The following is a 25,744-nucleotide window of genomic DNA, read 5'->3' as shown; positions in this document are numbered from 1 at the left end:
CATCTCAAACGACCTACGTAAACACTGCTACGATGCAAGCTGACATACCCTAAGTACAATATGAAAATGTCACGCGTTGTGAACATATGACAGAAACTACAGTGTATCACAAAAGTGAGTACACCCCTCGCATTTCTGCAGATATTTGAGTATATCTTTCCATGGGACAACAGTGACAAAATGACACTTTGACACAATGAAAAGTAGTCTGTGTGCCGCTTATATAATAGTTCATTTATTTTCCACTTAAAATATAGCTATCAATATCTAAACCCCTGGCAATAAAAGTTAGAACACCGCATGGGAACTACGTACATCCCCAAATGTCTAAATTGAGTACTGCTTGTCATTTTCCGTCCAAAATGTCATGTGACTCGTTACAGGAGTGCTGTCAGCACTGCTGCAGAGATTGAAGAGGTGGGGGGTCATCCTGTTAGTGCTCAGACCATACGCCGCACTCCACATCAAATTGGTGTCCTTTGTTAACATATCTTCAACAAACTGTTTGCGGGCTTTCTTGTATACCGTCTTCAGAAGAGGCTTCCTCCTGGGGTGACAGTCATGCACTTGCTGTCAAAGAGGTCTAACTTCTTCTAACGAGGTCTAACGAGGCTCCACTCGTTACCTGTATTAATGGCACCTGTTTTAACTCATTATCGGTATAAAAGACACCTGTCCACAATCTCAGTCAGTCACACTCCAAACTCCACTGTGGCCAAGACCAAAGAGCTGTCAAAGGACACCAGAGACAAAATTGTAAACCTGCACCAGGCTGGGAAGACTGAATCTGCAATAGGTAAAACGCTTGGTGTAAAGAAATCAACTGTGGGAGCAATTATTAGAAAATGGAAGACATACAAGACCACTGATAATCTCCCTCGATCTGGGGCTCCATGCAAGATCTCACCCCGTGGCGTCAAAATGATAACAAGAACGGTGAGCAAAAATCCCAGAACCACACGGGGGGACCTAGTGAATGTCATATAGAGAGCTGGGACCACAGTAACAAAGGCTACTATCAGTAACACAATGCGCCGCCAGGGACTCAAATCCTGCACTGCCAGACGTGTCCCCCTGCTGAAGAAAGTACACGTCCAGGCCCGTCTGCGGTTCGCTAGAGAGCGTTTGGATGATCCAGAAGAGGACTGGGAGAATGTGTTATGGTCAGATGAAACCAAAATAGAACTTTTTGGTAGAAACACAGGTTCTCGTGTTTGGAGGAGAAACAATACTGAATTGCATCGGAAGAACACCATACCCACTGTGAACCATGGGGGTGGAAACATCATGCTTTGGGGCTGTTTTTCTGCAAAAGGACCAGGACGACTGATCTGTGTAAAGAAAAGAATGAATGAAGGAAACACTGCTGTCATATGTCCTGCTGGGTGAAGTTCAATAACCCTTCGATTTTTGCCAACTGCAATATCTTCAATATCACTTACTGTACGTCAGATCATTTGAGTAAGCAATTGTATTTTGAATATTTTGTTCCTGTGTTATCGCCACCTACTGGCCTGGCATGCGTGTTACAGTGTTTTTAGGTCAAGATGACCTGGGATCCCTTTGACATCACTATAGCGTTTAACACATGAACAAAAAAGAAAAGCAAAACAGTTAATCATAGTCTGTTGTTGTGCAAACATACCCCGAGTTGGTATGTTTTGTTGCAGTAAGGGGGGCTGCCGGGGTGGAGGGGTGCTTGGTTTATCATGAGCACAACAGATAGATCCCCCACCATCAGTCCCCTCCCTTCAACACAGATAGACTTGGAGCGCGGGCAGTGAGCCAGTACTATCGGTCCATCCGCTCCTATAGCTTCAGTCTCCAACTCCTACTGGGCGACAGCTTCCATTGGGGGGGGGTCATAAATCACACTTCTGCGACCTGTAAATAAATACATGTGTACTGGCTGCACTCACAAAAAACACAGCATTGTGAAGTGACGTTCAAAACTCCTGCCCTAGTTTTTTTGGGCCGATCCCAAACCTGTGCACCTCTCGCCCTTCCCCCCACCCGAGCGAGCCCTAAGCCTCTACTATTACACGCCGCGAGGGGCTCCGAGTGGAACGAGGTGAGCAGCTCACCCCGGCTGCGCCTTTTTGTGGGCCGCTGCCTCCGCGCCGTGTTTATCCTTGTGTGAGATGAGAGCCGGCGATGCGGCTTGGCTGCTTCAAACGTGCGCGACGGGAAGGCAATACCAAATGCTGCCATGATAAAAATGACAATGGAGAATTTGAGAATTGAAACAGGAGATGAAGTTACAAGTAGGATGTTTTGGGGATGGGAAAACGTGTTTCTTTGGGGGTTGGGATTCATGCAAGAGGACTATATTTGACTTTAAGCTGATTTTTTTGGAGGCTACTTGGAAAAAATGGATTATTAAAGCAGAGTTTGTGCAGAAATTGCAATGTTAAAGGTGAAGTTCCAAATTTTTGACATCAGGCTTCATCTTCGAGTTAGCGAGGGTTTAATTAGTCAGGGGAGTTCGATTTCAACAAAGTCCGTGTAGTTAGTTATTTGTTGGTTTCAGGCTCCAGAGTGGCTAAGCTAGCGCGAGTCAATTGGGCCGACTTAGCATGCCAATAAAAAACAACATATGCACACATGAAAAATCATCAATGACCCATGCAATCAATAGACCCTACTCACCTACGTCACAAAATGACGTGTCGCTGTATCCGGCGGTCATATTGTCCGTATTTTTTAGACTTATTGTTTTCAATTAGTCGTGCAAGTTATAGAGCAATTCATGGAAGCGCCGGTGTTATCTGACGCTGTAAACTCATCGGATGCGTTGCATAAAAGGCGTTATGTGGAAAAGCTTCAGTTTATCCATTCGCCAGATCCATATTTGATGCCTAAATCGATGTTTTTCGACTCGCTGTCTTCGCCGTCTTTGCCTGACATCTGCTAGCTACCCTGATATTTACAACTATCTTGTCCACACAAAATCAGCCTATTCTCACGAAAGTTTGAAAAACTTTAAGAGCTTGGAGGCTTATAAATACTTCGTTGCTGGTTGGGTGAAACAGGTCCTCGTCCAGGAAAATTCGGCAGGAATCTATCGTGTGCTCGGGAAGGTGAGTTAGGAAATTTTCAATTCAAAATCTTTTGTTCTTGCTAACATCCACTGTCAAGTCTAATGTATTTCATGTCATTTGTCAATGGAGCTAGGGCTTTTAATGTTTATATGGTTTAGCGATAGCACTCTCACTACCAGTGTTGTTAATCTTACTGAAAAAAAGTAATTAATTATAGTTACAAATTACTTCTCCCAAAAAGTAATTGCGTTAGTAACTCAATTACCTGAATGTAAGAGTAATTAGTTACTTGGCAAAGTAATTGGTGATAATTACTTTTTTTTTTTTTTTCCTCAAAAAAAAAAAAAACATTGGCCACACTATGTGAAGTTTTTTGTGAAGGTTTTTGGTACAATTGGCCCGAGCCCAATTCTTTACCCTAATTTACCCTTTACCCTGAATCAGCTGTTAAAAGTTGTTAAAATTGCTCCCATTATTGCATTAGTTCCCTTCTCTCTACTTTCGACATATGAAAGTTTTCAAACTGTTTCATCATTTAAAGATAGATTCAAGTCAAGATTTTGCCGATTTAGAAAAGAAAAAAAAGAGTTAAAAAGTTACTTAGGTTCGCTAGGAAGGTTCTCTACAACAGAGCCGTCCTAAAAAGTACTGCTTTAAGATGGCGGCTGTCTACTAACTCATTTAGTGCCATGTCTGTCATTTTGCATCTAGTTATATCTATGTACAGTACGTGTAATATCTATCATGTCTACCATATCTACCATAACATGCGCGCGTAGTTTGTACTAGCTATCGGCTACAACATGTATTATTGGAGCTACCTAGCATCGCGTTTGCTCGGCGTCACAACTTTCTTGTCTCCTCCATACTCCTGCTCTGTCGTCTCGGTGAGTCCGTCTCCCTCAGACTTTTCGACCAATATAGTAACGCATAGTAACGCATGCCTTTCCGTCCTCAGTAACGGTAACGGCGTTGCCAAGACGAGAAAAGTAATTAATTAGATTACCCACTACTGAAAAAAATAACGCCGTTAGTAACGCCGTTATATTGTAACGCCGTTATGAACAACACTGCTCACTACATACATATATAATATGTAATAAATATGAAGTGCGATAGCACTACTCCAGATTGTCCCTAGTTGAATTTATTTTTTGGCCTTTGACCTCAATCGTGAAATTGTAAATTAATTGTATGACAACTGTCTGATTATCCCCTTATAATTATATATTTTCAGGTAGTTCATTCACAACATCTGAGTGTATGTTGTCGGCGATTAGCCTAGCAATGATGAAAACCCTCTAAATATATATTAAATGCATCTTACCAGATATAAAATGACTACTACATAATCTGTGGTAGTCGTTTGGAGCCCAGTTTTCTCGTCGAATTGCAGCAGTCAATCTCGGTCTCCTCTCCAGGTCTCTCGGAATACGGTAAAACTTCAAGTCTCTCCGGCTAGCTTCTCTGTTTTTGCAACCGACCGCCACACACGACTTCACCATTTTGATTATTAATGTTAACGAGCAGAAAAAACGCCATAATAAGAGGAATTTACGAAGCGCTAATGCATTAACATGACGAGTATACGGACAACATGGCGCGGAGGCGTGGCTGTGACGTCACGTGAGTAGGGTCTATACTGTTGGCTACAGTGGGGCAAATATGTATTTAGTCAACCACTAATTGTGCATGTTCTCCCACCTGAAAATATTAGAGAGGCCTGTAATTGTTAACATGGGTAAACCTCAACCATGAGAGACAGAATGTGGTGGAAAAAAACAGAAAAACACATTGTTTGATTTTTTTAAGGAATTTATTTGCAAATCACGGTGGAAAATAGATATTTGGTCAATACCAAAAGTTCATCTCAATACTTTGTGATGTACCCTTTTTTTGCAATATCGTAGGCCAAACGTTTTCTGTAACTCTTCACAAGCTTTTCACACACTGTTGCTGGTATTTTGGCCCATTCCTCCATACAGATCTCCTCTAGAGCAGTGATGTTTTGGGGCTGTCATTGGGCCACACGGACTTTCAACTCCCTCCACAGATTTTCTATGGGGTTGAGATCTGGAGACTGGCTAGGCCACTCCAGGACCTTGAAATGCTTCTTACGAAGCCACTCCTTTGTGGCCCTGGCTCTGTGTTTGGGATCATTGTCATGCTGAAAGACCCAGCCACGTCTCATCTTCAATGCCCTTGCTGATGGAAGGAGCTTTTCACTCAAAATCTCTCGATACATGCCCCCATTTATTCTTTCCTTTACACAGATCAGTCGTCCTGGTCCCTTTGCAGAAAAACAGCCCCAAAGCATGATGTTTCCACCCCCATGTTTCACAGTGTATATCGTGTTCTTCGGATGCAATTCAGTATTCTTTCTCCTCCAAACACGAGAACCTGTGTTTCCACCCAAAAGTTCTATTTTGGTTTCATCTGACCATAACATATACTCACAGTCCTCTTCTGGATCATCCAAATGCTCTCTAGCGAACCGCAGACAGGCCTGGACGTGTACTGGCTTCAGCAGGGGGACACGTCTGGCAGTGCAGGATTTGAGTCCCTGGCGGCGCATTGTGTTACTGATAGTAGCCTTTGTTACTGTGGTCCCAGCTCTCTGTAGGTCATTCACTAGGTCCACTAGGTGTGGTTCTGGGATTTTTGCTTACCGTTCTTTGTATCATTTTGACGCCACGGAGTGAGATCTTGCATGGAACCCCAGATCGAGGGAGATTATCAGTGGTCTCGTATGTCTTCCATTTTCTAATAATTGCTCCCACAGTTGATTTCTTTACACCAAGCGTTTTACCTATTGCAGATTCAATCTTCCCAGCCTGGTGCAGGTCTACAATTTTGTCTCTGGTGTCCTTCGACAGCTGTTTGGTCTTGGCCACAGTGGAGTTTGGAGTTTGACTGACTGAGTTGTGGACAGGAGTCTTTTATACCGATAATGAGTTAAAACAGGTGCCATTAATACAGGTAACGAGTGGAGCCTCGTTAGACCACGTTAGACCTCGTTAGAAGAAGTTAGACCGCTTTGACAGCCAGAAATCTTGCTTGTTTGTAGGTGACCAAATACTTATTTTCCACTCTAATTTGGAAATAAATTCTTTAAAAATCAAACAATGTGATTTTGTTTTTGTTTTTTTCCACATTTAGTCTCTCATGGTTGAGGTTCACCCATGTTGACAATTACAGGCCTCTCTAATCTTTTCAAGTAGGAGAACTTGCACAATTGGTGCTTGACTAAATACTTATTTGCCCCACTGCATCATTTCCTGATTATTTGGGGACAGTTCGGAGACACGTCCTGTTGCATAGCTATCAATGGCATGGACTTACATGGGTGCCAGTTGAATGTCAGTGGGCTGTAATGGTAAGTTTTTGGTCAAAAATCACAACCACACAGGTTTTTCTGCCATTGAAAATGAATGGGAAATTTGGACGCACATGGCTGTCAATGGCATTGACTTACTTGGACGCCAGTTAAATGTCAATGGGCTGTCATGGTAAATAGTCAACAATCACAAGGACGTATGTTTTCCTTCCATTGAAAATGAATGGGAAATTTGGACGTACATGGCTGTCAAAGATATCCCATTAGAAATAAATGGGACAGTTTTTGGCGAATTCTGTATACTACTTTTGTGCCCCTCGCCGTCCTGGAATTTTTTGATTTGTAAAATATGTGATTTGGTCGAAAATTGGAGGACAAGTAGGGTTATATTTATTTATTTTCATAAAACCCACATTTATGAGCGAACAGAAAATTTTGGGGCTTCATCCGAAAAATTCCCTGTGTTGCACAAAATTCCGGTCTATTTGATATTTGAACGGTGATGGTTGAAATGTCCAAACATTTTAACTCCAAAAAATCTTTGTTCAGTGGACTATCATGTAGCAATAATTTGTCACCTTCCAGGTTTCAGTAAAATGTGATTTGAAAAGTAAGTCGATTGTAATTAGGAGGGGGAAAAAACGTGTAGCGTAGCGGATGAAGCCATTTGTACGCCGCTTTTACACGCTGCTGCCTGCTGCTGCTTCTTACGTGGTTCTAATTGAAAATGTGTTGACATCCATAAATATTTCATCAATATGCACAAATATATGACGTCGGGTCCAAACGTATGCTAATTTGCAATGCGCATCTGCTGTTAATTACACATATATAAAAACACAGTGAGGACTCAAAAGGAGTTGCTCCCTATTGAGCCTTTAATCGGCCAACGCGGCAATTGTACCCGCGGATTAAACGACTCGCTCGTCTTTTTCCTTTGCTTTGTCTCGCCTGATAACCCTACAAAGCTTTTTGACGTTGTCATGTGGCAGGTCGGCTCGTGGAAGATGAAACAACAGGGTTTTGTTTTTTTAAGCTGCTTACATAGGAGGTCACTAGGCGCCCGCTTGGGTCCACTTTAGTTGTGGGAACTGACAAAAATGTTTCAGGTAAATTGCACATAAATTGCCAATCAGATAGAGTCTGAAAGAATTGACTCCCTCCTTTACCAGAAGGGTAGTACGTCAGTAACTTATTGCGAATTTAGATGCTTCTCTTAAAAACTGGAGATAATAAGCTTTTTTCCCGCCCGTCTAATCAGACCATAGGACATGGTTCCAGTAATCCATGTGCTTTGTTGGCATGTCTTCAGCAAACTGTTTGCGGGCTTTCTTGTGTACCGTCTTCAGAGGAGGCTTCTTCCTGGGGTGACAGCCATACACACCAATTTGATGTGGAGTGCGGCGTATGGTCTGAGCACTAACAGGCTGACCCCCCACCTCATCAATCCCTGCAGCAATGCTGACAGCACTCCTGTAACGAGGTACATGACATTTTGGAGGGAAAATGACAAGCCGTACTCAGTTTGGACATTTAGGGATGTACGTAGTTTCTATGGGGTGTACTCACTTTTGTTGCCAGGGGTTTAGATATTAATGGCTATATTTTGAGGGGAAAATAAATTAACTCTATGATATAAGCTGCACACTGACTACTTTTCATTGTGTCAAAGTGTCATTTTGTCAGTTTTGTCCCATAAAAAGATATATATCTGCAGAAATGCGATGGGTGTACTCACTTTTGTGATACACTGTAAGAGCTCTTCCATTATTTCGGTTGCCGAGCTTGAAAAAAAATCCATATATTGGCGGCAGCTATCCCAGCTGACTGTAGGTAGGAAGCGGAGTAGGGCTGTAGCTATCGATTACTTTAGTAGTCGATTAATCGATGAACTACTTAGTTCAAATAATCGAGTAATCAGATATGGAACATTAAAAAACCTGAGCTGAGCCTCAAATGGTATAAAATGGTATAAAATAAATAAAGAAATAAGGATCTATATACAACAAAAGAATAATTGGCTAACTTACATAGTTACATAAATTGAAATGAGCCAAAATTTCCGTAATTAAATAAAAGGAATAATTCACAAATAAGTCACACTTATACTAAGTACCCCAAGGAGCCACTAGGGGACAAAGCAATACCCATAAAGGCAATAGGTCATGCAATGACAATTTCCAAGATGCATTTTGCTGGTCTTTTGAACTGATTTTTAATTATTGTTTTGTGTTTTACTACTTTTCCTTCTTACTATCAATCTGGTGACAAAGTAGTTGTGTTTGATGAGTTTATAATTCATTATTTTTCATTTAGGGTTCATTTTATTTGTGCACCACAAGTGATTAGGGTCTTTCCCTCAGTTAACAAATCCCAAGCATCTTGGTTTAAAGACATTTAAAAGCCACTATAAACACAAATGCTGTGCTAAGGTATGACCAGTGTTGTCACGGGTTACTTCAAAAAGTAATTTAATTACTGATTACACTTCAAAAAAGTAATCTAGTTACTTTACTGATTACTTTATTATTAAAGTAACTAAGTTACTTTAAAAGTAACTTATCAGTTACTTTTTACCAATTTTTCTCCTTTTGCTGCCTCAACATAAAAATAACAGAAACATTTCATCACGTGTAATTGTGTTTTTCACATAAGGCTTAATCTTTGAGTTAGCGGGGTTTAATTAGTCGATGGAGTTGATTTCAACCACCATTGACTCGCCCTAGCTTAGCCATCCTAGAGCCTTAAAACTAACAAATAACTGACAAACTGCACGAAATTTGTTTAAATAAAGTCCAACGACTAATTAAATCCCCACTAACTCCAAGATGAAGCCCAATGTAAAAAATTCTGAACTTCCCCTTTGAAATAAAGACCTAGCAATTAAAATGTTGTCTATAAAAGTTGTAAAGCAATAAAACAACAAAAATTTATCAAATGAACAAAAATCCTACTACGTACAGTTTTCGTAATGGGTCAAAATCATGTGACTAGCACCTTGAGACTATCCTTTGCTTTGCTTAGCCAAAACTACACCAGTTTGAACAGCTGATTGAACTCGAACAGTATCAAGATGTGTGTGTGTATGTGTGTGTGTGTGTGTGTGTGTGTGTGTGTGTATATGTATATATATATATATATATATATATATATATATGTATATATACAGTATATATATACTGTACAGTATTGGCCAAAAGTTTGGAGACACCTTTAAAGGTGGATACTTTGAAGAAGGTAGAATACAGTGTGTCCAAACTTTTGACTTTCGTTTCAGTCTTCAACATGCTTCTCCCCCCAGTCCCACAAATGTAAAACTCCGCCTATGATTACAAACTCTAACTATAAAATGTACATAATTACACATATTATAAAGGCTAGTTGCTGGCTGTCTCGTCACCTGTCGTCTTGTTTTGAGTTTTTTTCGCGACGCGTTGTGCTGTAATTCCAAGTGCTTCCTTGTTGAATTGGATGTCGAGTATATAGCGGTCGACAGTCCATCTGAGCCAGCGCAGAGTTTGCAACGCGCGGAGATATTTTTGTCATCTTTACTGGACGTATATGTGAAGTAATGGCTGTATCTCCAGTGAGCAAATGCAGCCGTTTGTTGTATCTCTCCGGCTCCTTTACTGTTAGCATCCTGTAGCCAGGCTATGTGGCAGACGGCGCGCATACAGCATGGTACTGCACGTGACCCGTTTTTTTCCGATGAGAAAACGTGAGATGTGATGTCACTCCCAAACTCAAATGCGGTATTTTCTATTCAAATGCTCTTCGTACATGACTGCAGTATTCTTCATTCTACATACAGTATGAGGCAAAAACAAAATAGTAACGCACAGTTACTGAGGAAACTAACTTTAATCAGATTACTGGCTTGGAAAAACTAACACGTTACTGAAAGAAAGTAATCAGATTACAGTAACGCGTTACTGACAACACTGGCTATGACCGACCCATCCACAAAGGCTGCAGGCTTGTACTTGTATTGGGGCCGAACCAAAACCGATGATTTTCGATGATATTATTTTAAATTCTTCTGTCGGCCGATATTTTCGAATGGCTGATATTATCGGACAACTCTACTTAATCTTCATGAATACAGTCCCTGACAAAAGTCTTGTCGCTATCCATTTTGTAGAAACAATTGCTAATAACCTGACTTATAATTATTCAATTGGTTTCAGAAATGGCTCATATGAAACCTAAGACCCTCCCAAATGATGTTGAATGTAGTAAAATATATTTGTTTCACTGAATAAAGATTTATCATTTAATGAAGACATAAAGGTCAAATTTTGGCAAGACAACCGTTTTGTCGCCTACAGAAAGTAGTGTGAAAATTGAACAAAAAATGTACTTTTATACAAAAATATGTTACATAACATAAGCGAATTAAGTAGTGGTGCTGTGAGATACAAATTTAATATTTTGTATGACTTCCATGGGCTTGAAGGACTGCATCCATGCGGTTCGGGAAGGATTCATACAATTTATTGATTAAGTCATCAGGAACATCAAAGAAAGCAGTCTTGCATGCCTCCCAGAGTTCATCAACATTCTTGGGTTTCGTCTTCCATGCTTCTTCTTTGTTTGTTTCACTGAAAAAAAGATTCATCATTAAATGAAGACATAAAGGTCAAATTTTGGCAAGACAAAAGTTTTGTCGCCTACAGAAAGTAGTGTGAAAATTGAACAAAAAATGTACTTCAAATACAAAAATACTCATCCCATACTGGATGTAATCCCAGACCATGATTTTGCCACCACCAAACTTCACTGTTTTGTGGCAAAAGGTGGATTTTTCAGCTGAATCTTCCATTGAATTACACCACAGTCGCCGCAAATATTGCAGGAGACCTACTGGAGCCCGCGTGGATCCGAGATTCACTCAGAAAACAGTGAAGATGGTGGTGGCAAAATCATGGTCTGGGATTACGTCCAGTATGGGTGTGTGCGAGAGATCTGCAGGGTGGAAGGCAACATAAATAGTCTGAAATATCAACAAATCTTAGCTGCCTCTTACATTCCTAACCCTAAAAAGGGACAAATTCTGCAGCAGGATGGTGCTCCATCTCATACGTCAATCTCTATCTCAAAGTTCCCCAAGGCAAAGAAGATCAAGATCCTCCAGGACTGGCCAGCCCAGTCACCAGACATGAACAGGATAAAAGAAGAAGCATGGAAGACGAAAGCCAAGAAAGTTGATGAACTCTGGGAGGCATGCAAGACTTTCTTTGATGTTCCTGATGACTTAATAAATTGTATGAATCCTTGCCGAACCGCATGAATGCAGTCCTTCAAGCCTTTATGTCTTCATTAAATGATAAATCTTTTTTCAGTGTAACAAATATATTTTTGTACATTCAACATCTTTTGGGAGGGACTTAGCTTTCATATGAGCCATTTCTGAAACCAATTGAATAATTAAAAGTCAGGTTATTAGCAACTGTTTCTACAAAATGGATAAGCGACAAGACTTTTGTCTGGGACTATACTTATCAAATAATTTTCATGAATTTTCAAGCCAAAATTTCCTCCAATTCTGGAATGAATGAGATGTAAAATTATGTTCTTGATATTGATTGAGTTTAAATTAGAGATGTCTCCATCGATCGGCATGTGGGGAAGCAAGGTGGCAATTAATCATTGTCTTAACACCTTATGTTTTTCCCAACGCAGAGAAGATATAGCAATTGGTAGCACGTTGCACAGTCATGGTTCCACTTCCCATCATGCATTTGGGATGGCCACAGTATCATTTACTGAAAGCTCAACAAATACACTAGATGGCAATATTTAGTCACAATATACAAAGTCACATTTATCCTTTAAGAATTACAAGTCTTTCTATCCGTGGATCCTTGTGCAGGATCTGCACATTATGACCATAGCAAACGGCAACACCATCTTTCTAGCAAAGGTAGGCAATGTGTGTTTACATTAGTCTGAAACCACGGATGTACACATTTTTTGTTGCAGAAAACGTAGCCTGTGTACAAATTCTTTGCCACTCTCTCACGTCAACATATTACCGTTTTTTTCATTTAGCAACGACAGGAATTATGTCTTACGAAGACAATGCACATGTATGCATGCTAGTTGTTTAGCTGTAGCTGTAGCTATAGCTAACAACAGGCCGACTTAGGGCATAAAGTTACCAAAATTCGCATAAACAAACGAAACATAAATTAACTTACCGGAGTGGAAGTGCATAGAGCAAACTCTGTGTGTAACTGGAGAATCAAACGTTATGCCCTTCCTTCTGATCGAGGCCACTCATGCCATTCTTCGACGTTTGGTATGTTCAGATATGACCTTTCCCTCACCTTTTCTCCATGTAGGGATCCGGAAGAAACTCAATGGGGTTCCGTCAAGCTGTACATTCTCCTTTCTATTCGATCGGTTGTTGCAATTCTTTACCGCACAATAATTTCCAACCATTTTTAAAGAGCGACCTGTGTTGAAATGCCTCACTGTTTATGTTTCCTGGGGTTCTGACACCGAACTTCCCGCTTCCAAAATGGCGATAGCGGCGGAAACCTCGCGAGTGCCACGTCATACGCTCGAGCCTAATTGAATCGGGAGCAAAAAAAAAGCAATCGGATCGGGAACTATCGGGATTGGCAGATACTCAAACTAAAACGATCGGGATCAGATCGGGAGCAAAAAAACATGATCGGAACAACCCTAGTTTAAATACCATCGTAACTGATAATGGCTGCGTAAGAGAAGAAGCAGCACCTTCCTTGCCCCGCATTCATTTTTCACTTCTCTATTATATCCTTCACTCCATGTGTCCATTGAAGATGAGGAGCATTTTTTGTGTGTATGTGTAATTCTTCTTCTTCAGGCCCCCTCCCTCCTCAGCCTGGCTGCCCTTGTGCATGCTCTCCATGTCAGAGCCAGCTGTTACTACAAACTACTTGGAGAGCTTACAAGCCTCATTGCTAATACTGACAACGGGCACTATTCTAACTCAAAAGAACCAGGCAACGTCCAATGGGAAAAAAATCGAGGAACAGCAACGAAAAAAAAAATCCATTTCCCCTCCTCCGAGCAGATGTCGTGTTCCGAAGCCTAATTTTGTTGACGAAGATCTTCCAAAAAACGAGGTGTTAGATAAACAAGCTGAGACGGCCTTTTTATGTGATAGCCTGGCTTATTTTCTTCTACTTTTGTGTGCGTGTGGCGTTGTTGTGAAGGTATTTATGACCCATATGTGCGCTTGTTCTGAGCAGTAACCCCATTACATTCCTAAGTCTGTCCACGGGGCTAATTAATGTGCTGCGCCCTCACCCAGGGGACAGCCAATGGATTATTTACCTATATGTCCTATTGACAGCAAGCCCCCTCCCACCCTCGTGCTTGTTCCCTTTGCTATGCAAACAGACAATAACGCCAGGCAGTTTAGCTAAATTTGCATATGTTGTGTTTTCATTGGGTCAGGTGCATCATTGGGTTATTAGAAAATGAAATAAGTCTGGGTAAATAGTAGAAAATTAATACATCTAGAGCATTCACAGTCCGTCTTGTGGGCATTTACAGGTTACTTCATGTTGATTTTGAGCCTATTCCTATTCATTTGGGGGCATTCTTGAGTCACTTCCTTTTCAGTAACCCAAAATCAACAGGAAGTGACCTGTAAATGCCCCCAAATAAACAGGAAGTGACCGAAAATCAACAAGAAATGATGTGAAATGCCCCAAAATGAACTCAATGCCTGGCATTGGCTGCCACTGATGGCCCATTTCAAATGGATTGGACGTTTACTAGTGATAAAATTAGTGCAATTCACAGCAAAAGACGAAAATAGCTTGTTTTTCTGTTTCTTACATGTTTTGGTAAGAATATCCTAGAATAATTACCTGACCAATGTATCGATAATTGTTGTATATCGCTATATCGCGAGATCATTGTTATCGTGAGCCTTGTATCGCAAATCGTATCGTATCGTGAGGTACCCAGAGGTTCCCACTCCTTGCTCATAGGTAGCATGTGTGTTTAATGATGTAATTTTCTTGATTTGTTTGCTCTAAAATGGATGGATTTGAAATATTATGTTATTAAGACAAATATTCCTGTAATTACAAGAGACAGCAATGAAACTAATAATACCCGAAAAATATAATTGTAACTGTTTTATTTGGTCATTGTGAGATGGGAAAAGAGAAATATGGCATTTTAGTGGGTACATCAGACTGTTATTATAGTATTATTATTATTATTATTTTTAGATTGGTTTCATTTACTCATAAACTGCATTTTTTTTTTAGTATTTTGCATGTGAATTGGTTCAAATTGGAAGGATGATTTTTTTTTTTTTTTTTTTTTTTTTTTTTAAATATTACTGAGCTCATTGGCTGCCATTGACAGTAATAGACATCCAATTAGGACAATCTAAATGGATTGGACGTCTATCACCAACACTGGCAGTGAGTGAGTTAACAATGTTTTAAGCCTGTGATTCTCAAATAGTGGGGCAAGAGCGATGCTGGGGGTGGCGCACGTGACCCCGGTGGAACATACTTTTTTGCTGTACCAGAATAAAGTGTAATTGCACATCCACTCAGTGGGTGGCAGTGGCGCTCTCATTTTAAGAGTGTGCACAGTATTTTTTAACCAAGCGTGAGCACACAGCAAAGAGCACCGGAGATATGAAGAGCTAAAATGAGGAAATATAACGAAGCGTATGTAGAAGTTGTTTGGGTTTGACTTTTTGAACAGAGGGAGATGAGGAAAGACCAGCCTGTTTACTGAGTGTAAAAATGTTTGCAGCGGACAGCAGGAAGCTAAAGCAATTAAGACGTCACTTGAAGACATTAGACCCCAATCACATTGATAAACAGCTTTATTTTTAGCTGTTAGCGTCACATAAGGTGGCATACCAAGTTGCTCAGTGCAAAATAACCCCACACAATATCAAAGGAAGTGATACTGCCTGCATAAAACATAAAAACTGTCCCTCTGTCCAATGACACTGTCGTTTTTGTTCAATTAATTTGTTTCTTCGGTCAGATTGTTCGACATATTGCCCTCATGAGTTAAAGTTGCGAATAAATTTGAATTTATTATTATTTATTGATTTTATTAATTTTAATTTTCACTATGAAATAGTCAAAAAATGTACCTTGAGTGTATTTTGACAGTCTGGTTGTGACTTAAAAAAAAAAAAAATTCTGGCAAATTGATGCGTTTTAAAGCAACACTTTGTAACTTTCCAGTTTTGGTTGATTTGAGCGATGCTGGTGGACAAAAGCGAGTTTTTTGGCTTAAGGAAGACTGCGTTTCCCATGAGGACCAGCGCACACCCACATACAGTGCCCTCCATAATTATTGGCACCCCTGTTTAAGATGTGTTTTTTAGCTTCTAATATATATTTTTTAATTCAAATGATATGGGACCTTAATGGAATAAAAGAGAAAAATCCAACCTTCAATACAAGTGCATTTATTCAGTGGGGAAAAAATCCCACATAAAGAAATAATTATTTGACATCAAATAATGTGTGTCACAATTACTAGCACCCCTGGTGTTTGTACAACCCCCTTTTGCCAACAAAACAGCACCTAATCTTCTCCTATAATGTTTCATAAGCTTGATTTTATGTCTGGTGAACCATTTCTGTGTAGATTTGGCCATATGTATAGGGTCATTGTCTTGCTGAAAGACCCAGTGACGACCCATCTTCAGCCTTCGGGCAGAGGGCAACAGATTTTGATTTAAAATATCCCTGTATTTCAAAGCATTCATGATGCCATGCACCCTAACAAGGTTCCCAGGGCCTTTGGAAGCGAAACAGCCCGACAGCATCACTGACCCACCCCCATACTTCACAGTGGGTATGAGGTGCTTTTCAGCATGCGCATCTTTCGTGGCACGCCAGACCCACTTAGAGTGTTTGTTGCCAAAAAGCTCAATCTTGGTCTCATCTGACCAAAGCACACGGTCCCAGTTGAAGCCTGGGTCCGACCCATATTATTTGAATTTAAAAAATTATTAGAAGCTAAAAAACACATCTTAACCAGGGGTGCCAGTAATTATGGAGGGCACTGTAGTGTCGTAAAATAATCAATCAATCAATCAATCAATCAATCAATCAATCAATCAATCAATCAATCAATCAATCAATCAACCGGTCGTCTGCAGATGGATTAGACAACATTTCTGTGTCCAGCGGTTGTGTGAATGATGAATATTAATAACGTAATGAATCCAATTGTTGCTAAACAATAGCATATGACGGTTAGCAACCGTGTGGCTACGTGTTTATTTTTTTCATACAAAAACAATAACATAATTAGTCAAAAATTGGTATTTTGGGACTCACGTGATAAGTTATAATTGTTCCTCAGTGATCACTACAGAAATTAAATTTGGATTTGTTGGAAATTTAAAATTTGGGAGTCTACCAGATGTGTTTGGGGGGGGGGTGTGGAATTATGAAGTAAATTTTTGCACAATTGCAATCTCATAACAAGCCTCATAGGTGGCCTGAAAAATGATATATGTTCAAAATGTAACCACGCTGTTGTGTTTGTCGACAGAAAAACAAAAGAGAGGCTGTGAGAAGTTCCCTCCTCAAGCTTTCTTTCTTTTTTTCTTTTTTTTTTTTTTTTTGCCCTCAGGCTGAAAACAACAGCTGTCTAACACCAATAACTTTCTATAAAGTGGGTTATTGTTTGTTTTTGTAAGAGGGTCTCCACGTGCAGGTGACTTGTTTAATTCTTCATCAAAGATGGAGAGGCAGATTTTCAAAAAGGTCTTGCATTGCTCCTGCAATGATTGCTGTTAGATTGTTTTATGTTTCAAAATCTTAGCCCGGCAGGGATCCTCTTGGCGGCTCACCTCGGAAGCAGCCAGTAAGCAGCGGCGCGTTGGTTTTATGGTTCACAGACACAGGCACACTCAGTTAAAAATCCAAGTTCAAACCTGTTTATTGGTTTGTTATATTATTAATATATTGATTTAGGGTCCTTTAAGTATTGCGGTATCATGTACACATTTAACACAATCAATTAAATTTACCTAAAGCAATATAACACGTAGTATTCATTATGGACAGGGCCGGCCCCGGCCATTTGGGGGCCCTAAGCAAAATAATGCCAAGGGGCCCATATTTTTGGCCCACCATTTCGTCACAGTGTACTGTGAAACCCATACATGCCAACCCATACAGCCATATTTTGTATATTAATCAGATTTTTTTGCACTGCATACTTCACACTTCTCACCCCAAATGATTGTCAGTACTTACAGTAGATAGCGCCAAACCTTTTTCTAAAAGAGGAAAAGAAAGAAGTTAAGGAAGAACTTTTATTTTTTAAGCTTGAAATTAAGTATCAAAACTCACAAAAGTCAACTAAAGCAAACTGTAGTAAACAAAATAAAATAGAAACAATTGCCAGATTGGGGACCCCCTATTGGTCAGGGGCCCTAAGCAGCTGCATAGTCTGTGTATAGGCTGGGCCGGCCCTGATTACGGATGTCGATGTTTGCTGAATTTGAGTCCCGATCAGATACCAGTAAAAAAAAAAAAAAAAAAAAAGTTGTTTTTGTATTTGAACAAATTGATATTGGAAAAAATTTACTCTGCGATACATATTGACAAGACTCCACGCTTAGTTTTTGCATTGGTTGCACTGGTGCATCTAACTTTTTTCTTATGGTGCACCAGCACGAAATGTAGGTGCACCCACATTTTTCATTGAATTACCTTTAACGGCATACTTTTAATCGCTCTCCATAACATTCATATACTTCATATGAGTGAGTCCACTCAAATTCAATCACGCTTTGATGCTCACGGTGCTGATAACAGCCTATAGACAATAAAGATTGACGAAATGATGATCGACACGTTTGTGCCTTTGATTGTAGAGGCAACTCATTGTGTGTAAGTGAGCAGCTTGAGCGGATTTAAGTGGACTCACTCAATGAAGCTTTTAAGCATTTTTCTACTTCATTATTTTTTTTAAATAATTTGGTGGGGCAGTAATACAGTATGTTTAGAATATAACTACTATGATTCCTCGCTACTTCACGCTCTCAGTCCATCGCAGATTTTTTTTCAATTAAAAAAAAAAAATATATATATATATACAGATGACCTGTCCCGAGCCGATTGCGTAGTCTCACTCTCACTCCCATCAGGCACTGCGGCACTGCACTGGAGTTGCTTATTAAAGTTAAGGATGTTGACAGATGTTGGTGTTGGATCTTGCCAAAGTCACGAGCTTCAAAAGCACTGCATGAGTCAATCATCGTTTAACTTGTTAAGCAGTTGCTGTGGCAACTCATTGTGTGTAAGTGAAAGGATTTGAGTAGGCTCACTCAATGAAGTGTTGTGAGTGCTGCCTAGGAACAGATAGGCTCTGTTGCGCATGCGCGGGCGGGAGGATAAGGAAGTGCGCGCTGGAATGAATGTGTGTGCCGACGTTCGAGGCAGCCGGACGTGTTGTGTTTGCGGCAATAAACGCCACATGATAAAAGTGATCCTGAGCAGTTTGTAATTTCCACATGTCACTCCAAGAGTCACATCCAAGGGAGGTAACAGAAACATTTAATACAGCCAAGCATTTTTCTACTACAGTACTTTATTCTTGTTTATAAATAATTCGGTGGGACTGTAACATGTTTAAACTTATCATAATTATTACATTTTAAGTGCTTAAAAACCATTTTATATATATATATATATATATATATATATATATATATATATATATATATATATATATAAACCATATGTATGTATATATATATATTAATTATACTTTGAGAAAAAGTCAAAACATTTCTTAAATGTCTTTCTAATGCTGAATCTGAATAAATACATTTAACACACACACACACACAAAATAATCAATTGGTACTTTGCAGTTTTTCAATTATCGCGAGGGGTTCTGGTCCCCATGAACCGCGAAAAATGTTTAAATTAAACTTTGGGGGGAAAAAAGTGAAAAAACATGTCTTATATGTATTTCTTTCCAATGCTAAATTTGAATAAATTCATTGAACACAATTTTTTTTTTTTTTTTTTTTTAATTTTAGGGTGGGGGGGTGCTACTTCGCGGTTTTTCATTTATCGCGGCTGATCCTGGTCCCCATTATCTATCCTGGTCCCCATTATCTGCGAAAAACGAGGGATCACTGCATTAATATATTACAGCCACAGTAATGATTGCTCAATATGTAACACCTAAAATATGTCCTTAGATCTAATATATAGGGATGTAAATCACCAAGTGACTATACGACAAGTTATTGATATATTGGATAATGATACGATATTAGCCGATATTACAATATACTACGAATCAATTTTGATTCAAGATCCTTGAATTATTAGCCGATATTACAATATACTACAAATCGATTTTGATTCAATTAGAGATCCTTGAATTAATACATTTATGTACACGTATAACACAAAGAAATAAAAAAATACAAAATAATTACGATACTTTTTGACAATTTTATAGCTGAAAGGTTTGAATGAAACTCATTCTTTTTATCAAAACAGCATATGTATCGAAAAGATGAGGATGTTGATCGATACCTTGCACTTGCTTAACCAATCGATACACTCATGTATCGTTACACCCCTACTAAAAACCCAGTCATTGTGCACTTTTTCCTCTAATCACACACACTTCATACCTGACAAATTATTCACTCATTACCTGCTGTTGACAACGATACATGTCTCAATCCATCTAAACTAGCGCCGTCAATGGCAGCCAATGAGGAAGTATGAAAAATGTTTCGTCACTAATGAAGAAAACGAACATAATGGAAAAAAAGCAACACAAACATTGTTAATGGAAAACTATTTACTTATTGTTGTTTTAAAAGAGAGACAAGCTGACACACCAAACTAAGAATTAAAGTGATGTCAGCGAGCATGTTGGAGCCCCTTTCGGCCCGCCTCCCTGTGCACACGCACACGCAGCGAAAGTTAGCGTCAAGAAAAAGGCGGGCCCAAGCCGTGTTTTCAACCGTCCAGTGGCCAAACGAGCTGTCAATCAACTGTACGCGTCTTCCCATTGGCGAAGCGCCTTAGCATTTATCGTGTCATCTCGTCGAAGCTGCTGCTGTGTAAATCGCAGGTAACTTTCTTGCGATACCCTTCCGCTGCGAGACGTAGTGCGCGTAGTAATATCGCGTTGTGAAGACCGTAGTCGTAGCAGACAGCATTTAGGGACACGTATCCAAAAATACGTCGCTTTACGGCAGCGAAGACCTCCACAATTTTCACTCATTGCGGGTGAATTAAGACCGTCTTCGAAAGGCGTTTGAAATCGGACACCGCTGGCGTTGAGGGCCTCACTCTGCGCGCGGAGGGATACGTTGTTGCGTCTGACAATGTGGACGGAGGAGGTGAAGATGTCTACGAGAAGAATGAAATCATCTCCTCACTTGTAACAGGGAAGAAAGGAGGACGACGCGAGGTTAAGCGAGTAGAATAGATTTGTTTGCACACAGACTCGATACACTGGAGCAAACACGTGGAGGCGGGCACTTGAAGAGCGAGCTTCCCGGGACAAAGAGGGGGAGAAAGACGTTCCACGGCGCTTCAATGCGTCTGGTGCGCTGAGCTCGAAATTCTCCTCAACTTTTATGTTTCCCCCCCTCGCCGCTCTCCGCTTTTTCTTCGCCGCTCTTGGATAGCCGACACCCGCGGAGGAGAGGTAAAAAAAACACCTTCTTTCCCGTCACCTTTCACCCCGAAAAGTTGCACGAATTCGACGGCATTCCCCCCATTGACACCCGCGTATTAGGGCGCCTTGTGTTTTTCTAAAAACTTTTTCGGGTACGTGATCTTAAAGCGAGGGGATGATATATATTTCTTGTCTGCCTTCACGCGCTAGCATAAAGCAGCTCTTATTCTTCAGACGTTAATATTATTCTTTAATAGATTACGTCTAAATATTCTCATTTTTGCCTGTACCGCCGTGTGTATGCTAGTTAGCATGTGAGAAAACACAATGTATAGTCTCGGCGAAGCTATTTAGTTGAACTTTACGTTTCGGGGCCTACTCTGTGATGTCCCCCAATTTGTAAGACATCCAAACTTTCCATGAGCTTCCCTTTTGGTCGCCTTTTAAACATTCCTCCATGGGAGCGAGTGGCCCACCAGCGAGACTTTTCATTTTATTGCACATTTGGCAGGAAATTCCTCTCGCTCCCACCCCCACTGCCTCCCAACAGCCCCCTCCTCCCTCATAATGCGATTTGAACCCCAATATGAGCGAAGGAAGGAGAATGTGTAAAGTTTGCTTCGCTATTCAAATGGACCTCCAATTTATTTGGGGGTTCCCTCCTCAGTAGTTTGTGTTGATAATGCATGCTGAATGGATTAGTTGTGGATGTAACCTACATTCTGGATGAAGGATGTCAGTTGTCTTAACTCATTGCCTGCCTTTGACAACGATACACGTCCAATTGATTTAAAGTCTTAGTCAACACATTGCACAGTGGTTCTTAACCTGGGTTCGATTGAACCCCAGGTGTTCTGTGAGTAAGTCTAAGAAGTTCGGCGAAGGAAAAGAAACTCCTCTGTTTCGTACACTGATTAAATCTCGGCAAAGTGGCTTTTTACACCATGCTTAGACTGGTTTGGTCCCAATTTCTTTTAACTTCCAGTCCTTGATCTCATGGGAGGATGGTTTGCTCAGTGGAAGGTTGACTTGCACTTGCAGGAATACAACAGACTAATGGGCAGCAAGGTCTCAGGTTTTACAGGTTTATAATACATGCTGTCAAAATGAATTGAAATGGTAAAAAAAAATTGAACGGAAATTTGCTAAATTACTAGAGGCGTGCAAAATTCCCGATTCTTGGATTATTTGCGATTCGGCAGTGGAAGATTTGAGAACGATTCACAAACATCCAAATTCCGATTATTTGATTACACTAGGTCAGTGCTTCTCAATTATTTTCTGTTACGCCCCCCCCCCCCCAAGGAAGACGTAAATGTTTCGCGCCCCCCCAAACTCTGCCGCCACTGTAAATAGTATCATTTGTCAATTACTATTATAAGTACGCCTCTGCCTCACATTGTATCTTTTTTCTATTAGAGAAAATAACAGATCAACTTATAAAGTATAACTTTATTAACATTGTTTTGTTTGTAACAGAAAAGACTTAACACGCATCAATTTGCCTGAATTAAATAAAAAAGTCACATCCAAACTGTAAAAATACACTCAAGGTACATTTTTGACCATTTGATACTGAAAAATAAAATCACTAAATAATAACAAATTCAAATTGATTAGAAACATTAACTCATGAGGACAATATGCCAAAAAAAATTGACCGAAAAAACAAAACTGAATAGAAGGAAGAAAAAAAAAGACTGTCTTTGGACAGAAGGACAGTTTTTATTTTCGCTGCTCCCAGTATCACCTCCAGTTTGCAATGATGTGGGGTATATTGCACTGAGCATGCTAACAGTGCTCACTGGTTTACTGATATAACACTGACAAAGCGGGACGATTGTTGGCAATATTCGGCACGTTTTCGCTGAAAAACAACCAAGTAGCTTATCAATGAGATTGGGGTCTAATGTCTTTAAGTGGCGTCTTAATTGATTTGGCTTTCAGCTGTCCGCTATACTCATTTTTAGACACAGTAAACAGTGGTCTTTCCTCGTCTACCACTGTATTAAATGTCAAAGCCAAAAGCCAAACGGCCCGAAAAAAGCGCATTTTCGGCGGCCGAGGGAGAACCGTAGGTGAGGGCGGTTGTCGTGACGATCCCAAGCCGAAAATGGCACTTTTCGGGCGGACACGTGAGAACCGGAGAAGACAGTGGGTCGTTGCATGAGACGGCTTTCGAAAACGGCGCACAGCTCTTCAGCCCTTCATTCATGAGTCTCTTCCGTGCACTCTTGCTTACTTCAAAAATACTGCGCGCACTTTGAAAATGAGAGCGCCACTGCCACCCACTGAGTGGACGTGCAAGTACACTTTTTTCTAGTACGGCAAAAAAACAAACAAACAAAAAAAAAAAAAGCATGTTCCCCGAGGTCACACGCGCCACCCCTGGCATATCGCGCGCCCCACTATTTGAGAAGTACTGCACTAGGTAAAGCGGAACTAAAACACAGTCAGCGCTGTCTTCAGGACGCAATGAGGAACGGACCGAGAGTAAATGCCGTGTTCAAATCATAACTGCTAGATAAAAAAACAATTATACCTGACTGCGGCCGACAGCCGCTACAGACAACGATTAGTTGCTACAAACATACCGGCCACATAATGCTACGGTAGATATCTCATATATAGAGAACTAGATGACAGAGGAGCCGGCATTAGTAAACAGCTGCCATATTAAAGCAGTAGACTTCTCTGGAAGGCTCTGTTGTAGCGAACCTAATGAACTTTTTATCTTAAAATACTCCTAAATTGGCAAAATCTTGACTTGAATCTATTTTTAAATGATGAAACCGTTTTAAAACTTTCACATGTTGAATGTAGACAGAAGGGCAATTATGGAATAAGGGGAGCAATTTTAACAACTTTAACAGTTGAGTCACAACATTAGATTAATTGAATGTAGTTTAAAGCTGCTGTTACAGAATGGGGACTTGAGTATTTTATTTACTGTTTTGAACTGTTAACTTGATACTGAAATAGCAGTTTGGTTTAGCCTGAGAGGATTTTTGAATAATTTTGGAACTAATGTACGAAACGTTAAAAGCGGGGGCAATAATCAATTTATAATCGAATTGTAGTCTCTGAATCATAATCGAATCGTTAGGTGCCCCAAGATTCCCACTTCTATAAATTACTGTAATTTTCGGGCTATAAGCCGCACCCCAGAATTTGACACAAAAATGGCATTTGTCCATGGACAAACTGCACCGGACTATAAGCCGCACCTACCAAATTTGACAAAACTATTTGTCACACTGGATAATAAGCCACAGGGACAGTCACACCTAAAGACTACTGTTGTCGCGACACTATAATATTATGAACTTGATATCTATACTCCAAAAAATACTCAATACCATTTTCGATACCACGTAATTAAAAAAAAAAAAAAATTTTTTAGGAAATCGTTCAGTGCAGTTGGACATTGTTAGCTATCCAGCCCTGTGGCTCATGAAAAATTAACTCTTTAAAAGAGTTTATGACTACTAGACGTCCATTCCATTTAAAGTGGAAGGGTGGCAGTGTGTGAATGTTCATTCACTAGCAGCCCTTACACTTCAAATGAATTGGACGTAAACAGCAGCCAAAGTTAACAAGTAAAATGCAAAAATATCCTCCATTACTATAAAGAGTCGTGCGGAATCAAATTTATGCCATGACAACAAAATTCTCGTAACCCGTGATAGGTCAAAAACCAACAGGTAACTGAGTAATCAAATATCGTATCCCAATACAACATTTCAGTATCAATACAATTCCTCAATACTTTTAACAACCCTACTACACCTTATCGGCCTGCAAAACCAGCACTGGACTATAAGCCGCAGGGTTCAAAGCGGAGGGGAAAAAGTAGCGGCTTATAGTCCAAAAATTACGGTATTAGCTTGCTAGCTTCGATATATTGGTTTTGAATTTGGGGAAAAAATGCTGTATTATCTCCATTCCTAAGGGTTTGGTTAATCCACATGTGAGAATTGTAGGGTTCAGTAAAGTTAGCAAGGTTAAGAACCACTAACCTACGATCAATAACATTCATGTGAAATACCATTGCACTAAGTGTTTATGTATGGAAACCGCACATTTTGTAGTCCTATGACCATAAGTGAAAATAATGTGTAAACTCAAAAAAAAATGCACCGCTGACAAATTATGTGACTAACAACACAACACTGTGTGTTAGTGCACATGAACGGGTAAAAAGTAGCTAAGAAAACATATACACAGTTCCTGTAGTTTCTGTACCTTTTCAATATGTTGTGGTCTTTCTCATTTTTCCGTCTAAGACTCAGACAAAGCTCGCTTTGACATAGATTTCATATGTATAAAACTAGATTTCTGATGCGCACTATGAGCCAATGTGGACGCGCGTCGTCAGTTGTCGGACATTTTGCTTTGAGTATTTTTTGATATAACACAGTTAATGGCATGTGAACTTTGAAGTTGCCATAAATTGCTCAATTTCCGACTGATTTTAAAAAGGGAATTAACGTCAGAGATGTAGTTAATTGACTACATAAAAATAATTATACTTTGTTCTTAACAACACGAATCATGACCACGTTAATACAGTTTGTTATAAAGCAAACTGTTCTTAACTCAGTCAAGAATTATTGTGAGGAAAGTCACTCAACTTGTAACCGCTAAAACAGTCCTTCCTTCTCTTTCTGGATCCATTAAAGCTTGTTTTTCCTAATACCGC

General features: G+C 40.0%; 1 protein-coding gene across 5 annotated transcripts in view; it reads left to right on the top strand.

Annotated features, from left to right (window-relative positions):
• Positions 1-20,520: 20,520 nt before the first annotated feature.
• The window catches only part of tcf3b (transcription factor 3b), a 72,131-nt gene continuing 66,907 nt past the window's right edge, over positions 20,521-25,744 (top strand). For 2 of the 5 annotated variants that reach the window (XM_057840311.1, XM_057840307.1), the window contains exon 1: positions 20,522-21,072. The gene's annotated coding sequence lies outside the window, so the exon portion shown is untranslated. Of the gene's footprint in view, positions 21,073-25,744 lie in introns of all 5 variants that reach the window. The other 3 variants (XM_057840310.1, XM_057840309.1, XM_057840312.1) reach the window with 3 other exon arrangements.

The sequence above is a fragment of the Corythoichthys intestinalis genome, chromosome 7 (assembly GCF_030265065.1).
Source record: "Corythoichthys intestinalis isolate RoL2023-P3 chromosome 7, ASM3026506v1, whole genome shotgun sequence".
Classification (NCBI taxonomy): domain Eukaryota; kingdom Metazoa; phylum Chordata; class Actinopteri; order Syngnathiformes; family Syngnathidae; genus Corythoichthys; species Corythoichthys intestinalis.
The sequence above is the reverse complement of the archived record's forward strand: the minus strand, read 5'-3'. Positions and strand labels throughout refer to the sequence as shown.